We start from the raw sequence: 15145 nt of genomic DNA, 5'->3' as shown, positions 1-15145 counted from the left end.
AATTGCCATCAGAAAAAATAATCTCTACATGCACAAGAAGGGATTCGAACCTTAGACCCCTTGCACACTCCACACGCCACTTACCATTTGGCTAGCAGGTTTTTTATGTCATGCTTTACTCACATTAATTCAAGATTCTACTAGCTAGAGACAAGGGTTTAATCAAGAAGAAGCAAAATTTTTTGCCCAAGCTAAGGCTTAAACCCATGACTTCCCAGACACTCCTAGAACACTAAACCACTAAGGCAAACATACCTACACATCACAAACACACAAAATAATTTAACAAGGGTTTTCAGGATTTAGGGCGTTACACCTTGATTAAGCTATCAAATGGCCGAACCCTTAAACTTTTTATTTCTATTCTTTCTAGCAACATTCGGCCAAAAGAATGAACAAATGAATGGATATTTTAATTATGTTTTATTATATCATATATATTATTTAATAAATTACATAATTAACCTTTTTTATAAAATATGAAACCATCATATATTATGTTTAAAATCGTCCATCACTAATTCATATGGTCTAATTGCAACATAAATACCTCATGCAATAAAGAAATCATGAATTCAATGCCTTTTACAATTAACCATCAGATTTTCATTTTACGCGATTAAGCCCTTTTTATTAAATCGATACTCAAACGGCAAAGTTAAAACACATAAATTTCACAAATATAAATTCACACATAATAAACAAAAATAATAATTTTAAAATATTTTTCTGACTGAGATTCGTGGTCCTGAAACTACCATTTTGAATAGGATCTAAATCGGGTTATTACACGGAATACTATCGGATCCACGGAAAACTTGCACATAGTGTTTCAAACGTAACCACATGCTTCCTCATATCACAATCACACATTGCTTGCTCTCGAGCTAATCACGGGCCTGCTCACACAAGCTAACAAGTACCCAAAACACATGCTGGCTACCCAACCATTGGTAGAACGTACAAGACTAGCACCCGGATTCACATAGTCACATATACACATAATCTCATCATGAGCTCTTATTCACATAGTTCCTAGTGACATGTCACATTGCATCCTACATTATTCCTAAGGTTCAAATGGGATTCTTTCTGAGTAGCACATATTCGTTGAACTCATTCACAATGTCATTCTCATTGACCATAATGTCGTTCGCATACTCATTATAACAATTTCACATAAAAATTCTTGTATTAACTAGCATTGAAACGTGATATGATATTTCATTATTTACAAATGAACTTACCTCGATACAAAATATGAATAATTAATTCGATTTAGTCAAAAATCTTGTTCTTTCCTAGGTCTAGGTCCGGACTCCATTTTTCTTGATCTATAATAGAAAATTCAGCTCATTTAATCATCACATTATTCAAATCAATCCAAAAACTATATCTAGGAAAAATTATAGTTTTTTCCCCTAAACTTTCACATAATTACAACTTAGCCCCTAGGCTCATAAAATGAATTGTATTAATTTTCTTTGATACCCAAGCCTAGCCAAACTTAAATCATACTCATATCAGCATTTTCTTTCAAATTAGATTTTTAACCACTTATTTCAAAACTTCTACAAAAAGGTCCTTTTTAGGTGTTTTCATGAAAAACCACTTAGTAAAAAATGTTTATCATGCATCAAAATTTCATATTCCTCCATTAAACATCAAAATACAAACATGTCACACATGGGTCAAATTTCATACATGAGCCCTAGCTCAAAATATGGCTAAAAATGGATAGATCATGTTTCAAGGACTTCAAAAATGTAAAGAACATAAAAAATGGGGCTAGGATTGACTTACTCTCAAGCTTGAAAAGTTGAAAAACTGAAGCTATGGAGAGCTTGAGAATTTTGGCTATGGCATGGAGAAGTTGAACACAATTTTGACTTATTTTTCCCTTTTTATTCTTTGTAACAACCCGATTTAGACCCTAATCGGAATGGTGGTTTCGAGACCACGAATATGAGTCAGAAAAATATTTAAAAATCTTTTACTGTGTTTATTTTGTGTGAATTGATATCTGTGAAATGTTCGTGATTTAGTTTTGTCGTTTAGGTGCTCGATTAAATAAAAGGACTTAATCGCGTAAAAAGAAAATTTGATAGTTTAATGTGTGAGGACCGAATTGTTAATGTATTTTTAATATGAAGTTTTTATGTTGCAATTGGGCCATTATTGAATTGGGTGGACGGCTAAGGACATATTAAACATGAAAGTATATTTTTATAATAAAGGTCAAAATAGTAAATTGAAAAAAAAAACATGTTATAATATATATATATCATATTATAACATAATTAAATTATTCTATTTCATTTTTTCTTCATTGTAAAATATAAACAAAGAAAAAGAAAAGAAAACCAAGCTAGGTTCGACCAATTTGGAGCTCAATTAAGTTAAGAGTTTAGCTTGGTTTTTGATAATTTTTACGTTTTTGGGATCGTTGCTTAGTAATCTTAAAGACCCATGCTTTAATTTTTGATTTGATGAATATTTTAAGTTGTTTCATTGTTGATAGCTTGTGATTTTTGTTGTTTGATGATGAAAAATGAAAGATATGTTTTAGATTAACATATTTTGTATTAGAGTTTTTGATGATTTTGAGTAATTAGGACTTAATTGCAAAAATAATAATTTGAGGGACTAAAATATGAAATTGATAAAATATATGGACTTGTATTCGGATGGGTACCATTCGGCCTAACATGGGTGTTTTGAAATTTTGTGTATTTTGTGTTTTGAGCAATAAGGACTAAATTATAAAAATTGTAACTGTTAGGGGTAAAATGGTAATTTTTCCATTCATGTGTTTTTGGACTAAATGGAATGAAAATATGTTTGAATGAGCTTAATTTGAATATGTTTAGATCAGGAACGAAAGAAATCGAATTTGGATCGGGGAAAAACGAAAGTTGTCGACTAGCTGCCCCATTCCGTTTTGTATCGTCCGAGGTAAGTTTATAAGTAGATAGACGTATTTATTAGAAATTTTATGTTATATTTATATGCTATTATGAAATATTAGAATTTAAATATGCTATGGCCGAACATGATTAAATGTGGTTACTACACTTCTGAGTTTGACTCGACCGAGATACGACATCCGAAAGCCCTGTATGAACCTTATGAATAGCTAGGATACATATGTCATGACATAGGAATCTGATTTATGTGTACGAGTAAGTTCATGGCTTCGACTTGTGATTTTTGATATGTGTATATGAGTAAGACCCTGTCTGGGACAGTAGCAGCGATATGTGGCTACATGTAAGACCACGTCTGGGACGTTGGCATTGTACGATTTATGTGATTATCCGAGTGTCCTATCCAATTCCAGATGGTTCATCAGGCAAAGGTATAATGAGTTCGAAAGTGTAAAATGAGCTATATGACAGGTATGAATTTACTTGTTGCCTACTTGAGAAAAGGGTAAGTAAAAAACCTTGGCTTCTGTTATGAATCTTGAAAAATGCGAATTAAGAAAATATGTCTATATGATATGTGTATTTGGTTTGTGAATGAATAGTATGCATGTTATGGACAGTTCTTGTGTATATGTGTATAAATGATGAGTTATATATATTCGATTATATAATTAACATATGCATATGAAATTATATTAAGACATATGAGTTTTGCATATGTGTATGTGAACTAAATACATAATGAATATTCAACCTTGATGATTAAATGATAATATGTTAGTCATGGCTTTACATGCATTCGGTCAAAGTGATAATATAAAAGAAAATAATTATATTTGTTTAAAAATACTTCATATGAACGTATATATATAACATTGGATTTAAATGTGGAATGATAAAATATTCTGGTTTAGTTTAGTTAATTTTGTTAACATCATTGGGTTATTTATTTGCTTATGACTTACTAAGCTGTAAAAGCTTACTCTGTGTGTTATGTTATTCTATTTTGATAGATTTTGGAGCCAAGCTACAAGCTCGGGGACTGTCAGTGAAGCTTATCACGTTACCTACTATTTTGGTACCTCTATCAAGTTAAATTCGATTTATGGCATGTATAGACTGAAGTGTGTTTTGAAAAAATAAATTTTGGTTCTGTATAAAGCCATGCAAAAATGGCTTAAATCTTTATGTTTTATGTTGATTATATTGCTTGTGGTTTATGTACGTTTTAGTTAAATTGTTGTGTGCCTAGAATGCATGATATTGTGGTAGGCATTATATACTTGACAGAACATGCTTTGGATATGGTCATGTTTGAGCGAAAAATTCATGTGAATTATGAATTAGTTAAATAAGTGAATATTATTTATGAAATATGCCTTGTTGTGCATTAAATTGGATTAATGGCTTGGTTATGGTATGAATAAATTGACCGTAATATAAACACAGCTATTTTAGGTTTTGAAAATGGTAAATAATTTTGGGTATGTATAAGGTTGTTTCGACTATGGTAAGCATAAAGTAAAATATATGTGAGTGTGTGATTGTATTAGGAAATTACGTTATATATATGACTTGGTGTAATAGGTTGTTGGTTAAATTTGAATATGATATGAGTTTATTTTGATAAGGTTATTACATGACATATAAGGCGTATGTTTTGATTATATGTCTACTTGCGTATAATGCCTTACCTTAGTGAATACGATTTGTATTATAAGTTGGTTTGAAGACTATTACTATAATGTATATGAGACTTCAATTATACACTACAGCAAAACTGACTTTTAGCGGCGTTTTTTTAGATCTTTAGCGGCGCTTTTAAGTGCCACTAAAACTATTTGCGGCGTTTTTCTAAGCGCCGCTAAAAATGCCTCTATTTCCGACGCCGCTAAAATTTGCGGCGCTTTTCTCAAAAACGCCACTAAAGGTCATTAAAAACAAAAAAATTATAAAATATTATAAAAGTCGTGAAAAATATAAAAAATTTAAAATTCATTATCAAAATATTGAATGATATAAATATAAAAATTTTCTATTAAAATTTTAACTGTAAAACTAAATACAAAAATTAATGAATTTAAATTTAGAATTTAAAATAATAAATTAATAACACAATTAAAATCCAAAAGTTAGAACTCAAGTTATCTTAAATATTAAAATAAAAATAAAAATTTAGAATAAAAACTAAAATAAATAATAAAAACTAGATTAAATATAAAAATATCAATAAAATAAGACATTATAATGAAGTTACTTAAATGAAATAAGGAAATGCATTATTAGATTTGGCGACCTTTTCTCTCCACCCTTTCTGACGAGCTCTTATTTCCCACATTGCTGTTAATTTCATTTGAGCCGACAGTGCTTCTTCAGCTTTCTCCCTTACTTCTTCGCACGTGTCCATACTCGAATTGCATTTGTCCGCTTCCTTTTGATATTGTGATGCTAACTTCTTAGCCTCGAGTAAAAAAAAACATTTATGTAAAAAATTATAACAATTAAGCATTAGTGACATACAATTAACGATTAAAATAAAATAAAACATATATGTAACAAATAAATTGTTGGTCAGAAAAAGTTGTAAAAAATGAAAAAAGGCATTTGCAATCAATCTTTAAATTAGAGGTGATCTAAAAGGCATAGAAAATCAAATGTAAAATTTCTTTGTATTAAGTTACTTTGTCCCATTTTCCAATAAATACATCCATCCATGACAAAGAAACAGGAAACTGACCTATAAAGGAAGCATTGCTCAGTCATGCATTAATTAAAGATAGAACCATAAAATTAGCTTAATTCTGATGGGCAAAATTGCCAAAGATCAGATAATTAACATTTCCAAATACCCGATTGCCATCTTTAATAAAAATGGAAACTTGGAACTTTGTAGGGCAAGTAGCATAGAGAATGCTAATACAAAGCAACAAACATAATAGAAAGAAAGGCTAACAACAGCTTGCCATGCATGTAAGCATTCATAAAACAGGCATGAGTTTCAACTTTCAATAAATAGCTGCATAACTACCAAGCAAAACCCCATAGCCAATGAAATGCATAAAAAAACATGACAACTGGGACAAGTGGCTTTGGCAAAAAAAGAAAATGCAAAACAAAGGAACTAATAGCATAACAAGGGACAAAGAATTTATTGACACTACTATCATCTAAAAATTAAAAATGAAAGACATAAATGTAGAAGTTCGACATTAAAGGACATAAATGCCAATGTTAAAGAAACTGGACCATAGGTTAAACTAGTTGGTTTGATTGTTTCTTATTTTATTTTTTATGTTTAAACATTAATTTAATGTAAAATAAATAGTTCATATAATTAATAGTCAACAATAATATGCATTTACCTTAATGGCATGGTCTTTAATTTAAGAAAAAGGGAAAAAAAATAAGTAGTTTTTTACCTGTTCAATAAATAATGGCATGGTCTGTTTCATATTTTGTATATACTATATGGTATTACAGTGTTCTAGCCTCTAAAACCCTCCACTATATAAACATAATAAGGACAAAAAAGAAAACGCAAGAAAAAGATAAAAACCTTTTGTAATGTAATTCCAGCAGCTTCTCTTCTCTTTCCCGTTGCTTTTTCAGCTCAACCTCTGCCTTCATTTTTGCTGCTGCTTCAGCAGCTAAGATTTGAGCTTCAATCTTTGCCTTTTCTGTGAAGGTTCAATCATCATCTATAAGATCTCAGGGCACACTATTGCCTCACAAATACTTAACCAACTTAAAACTACTACTACTAATAGAAACTGGTCCCTGTATGCACCAGAAGGAATAATATTCCTAATAACTCAAAACATATCTCCAATTACCATTAAATATAGATATATATCAAGCCAACCAAACAAATCATTTCATTTCTCTCATTCAAAGATAACCTAAAGATACTAGCACATCAAACATGAAAGAAAGCGAAACTGTGGAAAGCGATTCGGCCAGGTTTTTCAGCATCTAGAGTTTCTGTCAATGTTGGAGAAGAGATAAATATTCGAGTAATTCATGCTTATAGTAATTCATGCTAATATGAAGTTTGATTGATAAAAAATGTTTATGCAGTTTTTAGCATTTGCACTCTATCAATCCATTACTGCTGAGATCTGATTACTGAGTCAGCCATACTTATCTCTCTTGTTTGTAAAATATGCTTATAAATATATATATCTTTCTTTTCTGAATGATGAACTCAAAAGAGATTAAAACTATTGCAGCTTCTAACATTGTATACTTTTCTCAAGATCCAAGTGATTCATGATTCTAGCTATTAGGATATAATTGAAACCATGTTTTTTTGCAGGCAATAGTAATATATAAATTATCAAAAACTTTACAGTAGCGTGATCTATCTTTAGCTCATTGCAAATCTAATTATCTTTATTATATTTTGAAAGCCAGGTCGACTGAAGGCACACAAAAATCTTTTCTTTATATATATTTGATGTATAACGGAGATCCTATAATGTCTTAAAAAATGAAACTATGTCATCCCATATTGTCACTCGGTCTCACCACCACCATTGATCTTGATGAGCTTAAACCTCCTTATTAGTCTCCATATATTAAGTTCATTGGACATATAAAATCAGTACCTCTGGGAGTCTCTCAGCTGCTGCAGCTTCCTGATCCACATGCAAGATGAGAAAGGCCAAAAATCAATAAGTAATACATAGAAAATAAGGAAAATATTGTATATTTTCTCAGTTTCTTGCCACTTGCCAAGAAGAAACATGAGGTCTCTCACCAGGGAAAGTAATTTCTTTAAAAGTGCATTCTCATTTCTCAATTGCTCCACTTTTTCTTCCAGAAATCTTGTATGCTCCTTCAAAACAAGATCGCAGCCTTAGTATAGGAAAACAGTTACATCTGTGGAAATTAAAATCGTAAGAACTAAGTTCCCGTTTCAGCTCTACTAATAAAACAGGAAAAAGAAAGGAAGAATTGTAATTTTCGACTAGTATGCTTGCATATATATACATGCTGCCTTCTAGATATGACTGTATGGAACAACTTGGCTAAGTTTGGGGCTGTATTCTAGATTCTACTACTACTGCGCACACATACGCACTTGAGACCTGGCTCAAGATTTTGCAGCTGAAATTCTGTTTTTGATCTTATTCTTCCTCTTCTTTTGCTCAGCCTCTTCAATGGCTTCTTGTATTTTGTTCCTCCCTCTCTTGTAAACAAGTAAATCATTCATTATGAGCAACTCTCCACTTCCTGATGGTGCATCTGCAGCCAAAACCTGCATTCGAGACCTATATGGGAACCCTAATGGATTAATTAAACACCCTCCATTTTTGATAATCTTATTCTGATCATTTAGACGACAAGAAGAAGATCCAGTTTCTTTCACGACATTATGAATCCCTATTTCCTGCTGCTGTGGTACACTGTTGCAGGTTGCATTAGGAATTTGCTGCTTTCTTGCGGCTGTTCATCGTCTGGTTTCTCAACTTTGACATCACTCATTTCTCTCATTCAACTATAAGCATGAATTACTCGAATATTTACCTCTTCTCCAACATTGACAGAAACTCTAGATGCTGAAAAACCTGGCCGAATCACTTTCCCTAATACTTGAAAAAAATTGAATTTTTTTTTAAATATAAGGGCTTTACTTAAACGAAGAACTATTAAAAAAACTTAGGGATTTTGGGGGAAATTTAGGGATTAGGGGAAATGTGGAGAATTGGGGAAATCTATTTTGGGGTTTTGCTGGAAATGGCTAAACGTTTGGGATATCTGTTTTGGGATTTTAGGGAAAATGGCTAAGTGTCGGGCATGACACAGGAAGATGAAATTTAAGAAAAAAAGACGACGTCGTTTTCATAGTGTTTTTTGTGGCGTTTTTAAAAAAAAGCTAAAAAACGCCACTAATCTCTTAATTTTCATATTTATTTTTATTTGTTATAAAAGTGCTTTTTGTGGCGTTTTTTAAAAAAACGCCACTAATCTTTTAATTTTCATATTTATTTTTATTTGTTATAATAGTGTTTTTTTGGCGTTTTTTTTAAAACGCCACTAATCTCTTAATTTTCATATTTATTTTTATTTGTTATAATTTGGAAGCCATAATAATTAATTAATGATAGTCAATATTTAATAATATATATATAAAGTTTATCTATTATCTCTTAAATAATTTAAACTATAATTATAATTTTAATATATTAAGATTAATATTATTTCTTTTACAATTATATAAGAAATCGTTTAATATATAAATTAAATAATACTAATTAATCTAAACCCTAAACCTCTAACCTTTACCCCTAAATCTTAAATCCTAAATCCTAAACCCTAAACCCATAACCCATGTCTCTTAACCCTTAAAACCTAAACCCTTAACACATAACCCCTAAACCTTAAACCCTAATACATAATCTCTAAACCATAATCCATAAACCTTAAAATATTAACTCATAAACCATAAACCCCTAACCCCAACCCCCTTAACGCCTAACCCTTATCCCCTTAACGCCTAACCCCTATCCCCTTAAAACCTATTTTGGTGTAATGTATCTCTTTTACAATTATATAAGAAATCATTTAATATATAAATTAAAAAATACTAATTAATCTAAACCCTAAACCTCTTAACCCCTATCCCATAAACACTAAACTCTAAACCCTTAACCCTTAACCCTTAACCATAAACCCTTACACCTTAAACTCTAACCCTAACCATTAAACCCTAATTAATCATAATCCCTAAACCCATAATTCATCATAAACCTTCAAATACTAGTTAACTCTTAAACCTTAAACCCTAAACCATATATCTTAAACCATAAACCATAAACTATAATGATAATTAATTCGATATTTTAAATTCAATACTATCTCTTTTACGATTATATAAGAAAATATTTAATATATTGTATAACCATAAATTTTAATAATTATTATTTTAGGGGTTATAGATTAGTGTTTATGATTTTTTTGGGTTTAGGGGTTATATGACTTTTAGCGGCGTTTTTTGAAAAGCGCCGCTAATGCTCTGGTTTTTAGCGGCGTTTTGCCAAAAGCGCCGCTAATGCTCTATTTTTCGCGGCGTTTTAGTAAAAACGCCGCTATTGCTTTGGTTTTTGTGCCGTTTTTTGATAAAACGCCGCTAAAAACGCCGCTAAAGCCCTATTTTCCTGTAGTGATAAAATGAAATTATAGAAGATAGTTATAATCAGTTTGTAATTTGATATTTGCTTGTGTAAATGTTATTGAATATGATGAATTGACTTAATATATTTGATACATAGTAAGAAATGTTACGTTCTATATAAGTCAATATGTAGGTAATGTTTCGAAATTATAGAGATAATCTTCTCTAGTTGATAATTATTTTCGGTTAATTAGTTAAGTTATGCATGCATGTCTTTGGATGAATTTAAGCTATTAAACTCGATTATAGTAGCTAATTAATGTTTGATCCAATAGTGACAAGTTGGGCATGTTATATGGAAACATTAATTTATTTATAATGTATTTTAGTAAATGTGCTTAACATAGATGGTTATAATATGTTATACCTAATTGTAGCATGCCAAATGTTGGAATATTTTACTATATAACATGTATATGGAATCAAAGGATGACTAGGTGAATAAAGACATGTGCAACAATAAATATTAATAATTAAATATTTATTTGATGAAATAGTGTTTAACGCAGTATAAGACTAAAGTGTAATAAAGTTTGTATATCTACATGTATTTATGAGTTTGAATTAAAAATATATTCCACCCTCTGTATTAGTAATTATATTGGCTATTGATATTATCTTATATAAAAAAAAGTTAATGCAAATGTGTGTAAGTGAATGTTTGAAATTGTGTTTTTGATTGATAACATCTCATAACCCTAATCCAGTGACAGATACGGGTTAGGGGTGTTACATTCTTTTATTAACGAAATGAAAAAAATGCCCTTAAGGCTTTTTTTTCAAATTTTTCCTATTCATGCCCATTTTTTTCTATAATTATAGAAATTAGAAAATTACTATTTAAGGACCTCTAATCAATAATCCATGGCAATTTCATGCCTAAAGCTTCTAGAACTCACATTTTGTAACTTTTGCAATTTAGTTTTAAATGTCAAATTGGACACTTTATCAATAGAATTTCTTCATGAAACCTTCACACAAGCATGCAATCATATCATAGACCTCATGAGAATCATAAAATAATTATTTCTATTTCAGATTTGTGGTCTCAAAACCATTGTTTCCACTAGACCCTAATTCAGGATGTTACAATTCTCCTCCCTTAGAGATTTTCGTCCCCGAAAATCTTACCAATGAAAAGGTTCAGGTATTGGTTTCTCATGCTTTCCTCGATCTTCCATGTAGCCTCTTCAACCCCATGTCTTTGCCATAAAAAATTCACAAGGGCAATATTGTTGTTTCTCAATTGCTTGACTTCCCAGGCCAAAATCTTAATCAGCTCTTCGCTATATGTCATATCCGATTGGATCTCGACCTCTGTCGGTGAAATCACGTGCGAAGGATCGGATCGGTATTGGTGCAATATAGACACATGGAACACATCATGGATCTTTTCCCATTAGAATGGTAATGCTAACCGATAGGTGACTAGCCCTACCCTCTTGGTAATCTCATACAGCCCAATAAAGTGTGGACTTAATATGCCTTTCCTACCAAATCTCAAGACCTTTTTCGTTGGAGACACTTTCAAAAATACTTTATCACTGACCTGAAACTCAATCTTTTTCCGTTTCAAATCTGCGTACGATTTCTATCTATCCAAAGTGGCTTTCGAACAATCTCAAATCACTTTTACCTTTTCTTCGGATTCTTTAACCAAATCAACTCTGTGAATCTGATTCTCTATGAGTTCGGTCCAATACAAAGGCGTTTAGCACTTACGCCCATACAATGCCTTATAAGGCGCCATTTTCAAACTCGACTGAAAACTGTTATTGTAGGCAAATTCTACCAACGGTAAATACTTTTCCCAATTACCTTGGAACTCAAGGACACAACACCGCAACATATCTTCAAGAATTTGAATTACTCGCTCAAACTGAGCATCGGTCTGTAGATGGAAAGTGGTACTAAAATTTAATTTTGTACCTAAAGCCTCCTGCAACTTCTTCGAAAATTGCGAAGTATGGCCACCTCCGAGTCCCTCGCAGCACCGATCCGCCTAAGAATTACTTGCGCAGATAAGCAGAAGATGAAATTTAAGAAAAAAAGACGACGTCGTTTTCATAGTGTTTTTTGTGGCGTTTTTTAAAAAAACGTTAAAAAATGCCACTAATCTCTTAATTTTCATATTTATTTTTATTTGTTATAAAAGTGTTTTTTGTGGCGTTTTTTAAAAAAACGCCACTAATCTTTTAATTTTCATATTTATTTTTATTTGTTATAATAGTGTTTTTTTGGCGTTTTTTTTAAAACGCCACTAATCTCTTAATTTTCATATTTATTTTTATTTGTTATAATTTGGAAGCCATAATAATTAATTAATGATAGTCAATATTTAATAATATATATATAAAGTTTATCTATTATCTCTTAAATAATTTAAACTATAATTATAATTTTAATATATTAAGATTAATATTATTTCTTTTACAATTATATAAGAAATCGTTTAATATATAAATTAAATAATACTAATTAATCTAAACCCTAAACCTCTAACCTTTACCCCTAAATCTTAAATCCTAAATCCTAAACCCTAAACCCTAAACCCATAACCCATGTCTCTTAACCCTTAAAACCTAAACCCTTAACACATAACCCCTAAACCTTAAACCCTAACACATAATCCCTAAACCATAATCCATAAACCTTAAAATATTAACTCATAAACCATAAACCCCTAACCCCAACCCCTTAACGCCTAACCCTTATCCCCTTAACGCCTAACCCCTATCCCCTTAAAACCTATTTTGGTGTAATGTATCTCTTTTACAATTATATAAGAAATCATTTAATATATAAATTAAAAAATACTAATTAATCTAAACCCTAAACCTCTTAACCCCTATCCCATAAACACTAAACTCTAAACCCTTAACCCTTAACCCTTAACCATAAACCCTTACACCTTAAACTCTAACCCTAACCATTAAACCCTAATTAATCATAATCCCTAAACCCATAATTCATCATAAACCTTCACATACTAGTTAACTCTTAAACCTTAAACCCTAAACCATATATCTTAAACCATAAACCATAAACTATAATGATAATTAATTCGATATTTTAAATTCAATACTATCTCTTTTACGATTATATAAGAAAATATTTAATATATTGTATAACCATAAATTTTAATAATTATTATTTTAGGGGTTATAGATTAGTGTTTATGATTTTTTTGGGTTTAGGGGTTATATGACTTTTAGCGGCATTTTTCGAAAAGCGCCGCTAATGCTCTGGTTTTTAGCGGCGTTTTGCCAAAAGCGCCGCTAATGCTCTATTTTTCGCGGCGTTTTAGTAAAAACGCCGCTATTGCTTTGGTTTTTGTGCCGTTTTTTGATAAAACGCCGCTAAAAACGCCGCTAAAGCCCTATTTTCCTGTAGTGATAAAATGAAATTATAGAAGATAGTTATAATCAGTTTGTAATTTGATATTTGCTTGTGTAAATGTTATTGAATATGATGAATTGACTTAATATATTTGATACATAGTAAGAAATGTTACGTTCTATATAAGTCAATATGTAGGTAATGTTTCGAAATTATAGAGATAATCTTCTCTAGTTGATAATTATTTTCGGTTAATTAGTTAAGTTATGCATGCATGTCTTTGGATGAATTTAAGCTATTAAACTCGATTATAGTAGCTAATTAATGTTTGATCCAATAGTGACAAGTTGGGCATGTTATATGGAAACATTAATTTATTTATAATGTATTTTAGTAAATGTGCTTAACATAGATGGTTATAATATGTTATACCTAATTGTAGCATGCCAAATGTTGGAATATTTTACTATATAACATGTATATGGAATCAAAGGATGACTAGGTGAATAAAGACATGTGCAACAATAAATATTAATAATTAAATATTTATTTGATGAAATAGTGTTTAACGCAGTATAAGACTAAAGTGTAATAAAGTTTGTATATCTACATGTATTTATGAGTTTGAATTAAAAATATATTCCACCCTCTGTATTAGTAATTATATTGGCTATTGATATTATCTTATATAAAAAAAAGTTAATGCAAATGTGTGTAAGTGAATGTTTGAAATTGTGTTTTTGATTGATAACATCTCATAACCCTAATCCAGTGACAGATACGGGTTAGGGATGTTACATTCTTTTATTAAAGAAATGAAAAAAATGCCCTTAAGGCTTTTTTTCAAATTTTTCCTATTCATGCCCATTTTTTTCTATAATTATAAAAATTAGAAAATTACTATTTAAGGACCTCTAATCAATAATCCATGGCAATTTCATGCCTAAAGCTTCTAGAACTCACATTTTGTAACTTTTGCAATTTAGTTTTAAATGTCAAATTGGACACTTTATCAATAGAATTTCTTCATGAAACCTTCACACAAGCATGCAATCATATCATAGACCTCATGAGAATCATAAAACAATTATTTCTATTTTAGATTTGTGGTCTCAAAACCATTGTTCCCACTAGACCCTAATTCAGGATGTTACAATTCTCCTCCCTTAGAGATTTTCGTCCCCGAAAATCTTACCAATGAAAAGGTTCAGGTATTGGTTTCTCATGCTTTCCTCGATCTTCCATGTAGCCTCTTCAACCCCATGTCTTTGCCATAAAAAATTCACAAGGGCAATATTGTTGTTTCTCAATTGCTTGACTTCCCAGGCCAAAATCTTAATCAGCTCTTCGCTATATGTCATATCCGATTGGATCTCGACCTCTGTCGGTGAAATCACGTGCGAAGGATCGGATCGGTATTGGTGCAATATAGACACATGGAACACATCATGGATCTTTTCCCATTAGAATGGTAATGCTAACCGATAGGTGACTAGCCCTACCCTCTTGGTAATCTCATACAGCCCAATAAAGTGTGGACTTAATATGCCTTTCCTACCAAATCTCAAGACCTTTTTTGTTGGAGACACTTTCAAAAATACTTTATCACTGACCTGAAACTCAATCTTTTTCCGTTTCAAATCTGCGTACGATTTCTATCTATCCAAATGAGTAGAGGAAAGTAATAGGCTGGATTTTGAAA

General features: G+C 30.9%; 1 long non-coding RNA gene across 4 annotated transcripts; it reads right to left on the bottom strand.

The window, feature by feature from the left end:
- Positions 1–5115: 5115 nt before the first annotated feature.
- Positions 5116–8717, bottom strand: LOC121209916 (uncharacterized). Of its 4 annotated transcripts, XR_005905119.1 has the most exons (5): positions 8011–8717; positions 7687–7764; positions 7535–7564; positions 6484–6604; positions 5116–5388 (listed from the first exon to the last, which is right to left on the bottom strand). It is a non-coding gene; the product is annotated as an uncharacterized lncRNA (long non-coding RNA). The 4 variants fall into 4 exon arrangements; XR_005905117.1 differs by having other exon boundaries at positions 5116–6604; XR_005905114.1 differs by having other exon boundaries at positions 7687–8716.
- Positions 8718–15145: the final 6428 nt, after the last annotated feature.

Source organism: Gossypium hirsutum, chromosome A02, assembly GCF_007990345.1.
Source record: "Gossypium hirsutum isolate 1008001.06 chromosome A02, Gossypium_hirsutum_v2.1, whole genome shotgun sequence".
NCBI lineage: Eukaryota > Viridiplantae > Streptophyta > Magnoliopsida > Malvales > Malvaceae > Gossypium > Gossypium hirsutum.
The sequence above is the reverse complement of the archived record's forward strand: the minus strand, read 5'-3'. Positions and strand labels throughout refer to the sequence as shown.